The sequence below is a fragment of the Etheostoma spectabile genome, chromosome 5 (assembly GCF_008692095.1).
Source record: "Etheostoma spectabile isolate EspeVRDwgs_2016 chromosome 5, UIUC_Espe_1.0, whole genome shotgun sequence".
In the NCBI taxonomy this organism is placed as follows: domain Eukaryota; kingdom Metazoa; phylum Chordata; class Actinopteri; order Perciformes; family Percidae; genus Etheostoma; species Etheostoma spectabile.
In genome coordinates, this window is record NC_045737.1 from 10,636,459 (window position 1) to 10,637,815 (window position 1,357).

The following is a 1,357-nucleotide window of genomic DNA, read 5'->3' on the forward strand; positions in this document are numbered from 1 at the left end:
ATGTGATTCACCTGATGTCTCACCTGTTCCCCATTACCTCGTTACCTCGTGTATTTAACCCCAGGGTTTCCCTCGTCTCCTGCCAGATCCTTATGGCGTGTCCTCGTGTGACTGTTCCTGCCAGTCTTCAGTTTTTTCCCCGTGAGTTGTCCCTTCTGTCCCCGGGATCTTGCTCCCTTGTTGTTCCCAGTCCTGCTTTCTTGTTTTGTGTTGCCAGATCTTCGGACGTGTGTGTTTTTGAACCTTTTGGTTGGACTCATTTTCCGTTTTCGTTGGTGGTTCCGGGACTTCTTCAGCGCCAGTAGCTCCCGGAGTTTTCTTTTGAAATGTTTTTTCCGATAAACGTCTGTCCTCCTGCTCCTGCCTGCTGTCTCTTTGCTGCATTTGGGTCCTGTCCTCACCTCTCCCCATAACACTTACCTTTTAATAGCAAGTGGAATAACTACCTCTGCTACATCTATACTGTCTGTTTCTTTTCCAATTATACATGTTGTCCTTTCATATCTTCTTGTAGGCTATGTGTTCCTCTTGTTCTTTGAATTTATCGTTTCTTATGAACTAATCTTTTTATGATTTGTTTTTTCTAACTGAGTCATTTTAAACTAAATGTCTCAGATAAACCCAGCTGTGGTTTCTTCCCCGTGGCGTCGGCTCCTGAGAGCCGTGCAGAGCGTTTATCTCCCCTGGATCGGGTCAGGGCCTCTTTAAAGGAATCACATCTCATTCTTCAGCCCTCATTTACAATCTCACTCTCATCTCTCTCGTCTTATCTTCTCATGTACATGTACCATTATGTACTTGTACCATTATGTACTTGTACTGTGTTATCAGAGTTTAACTCCACACCGAGCTCCAGTAGGAAACACTAAAACTGTCTTATAGCGTATACAGAGTATCATCGCGTTACTCTTTTATACCCAAGTGCTTCACAGAGCTTATTGTGACAGACATAGTTTAATATATTTAATATATATTGCACTTTCTTTTAACAATAAGCCAGAGTTTATTGTGTTATTTTCTATAATATTGTAGCTAAAGATTGTTTTAATTGCCCATTAACTTGATTGTTTTCTGGTTGGCGATTTATTTAAAGGTGCAGTAAGTGATTCTGCACAAAGATTGTTGATATTTGAACTCGACTGCCTACAAATACGACCCCCTCCTTAACCCTTGTGTTGTCTTCCCGTTAACCATGAACTTGCCCTTCCCAGGTCAAAATTTAAAAAAAATTGGTGTTTTTCCGATGTTTTTGTCTTTTTTTTCTGATTTATTCGTCACTTTTTCCAGCTTTTGGTGCTTTTTTTTTTAAAAACCTGAGCCGGTTTAATAATAGGTTTTACACGTATTCTTGGAATTC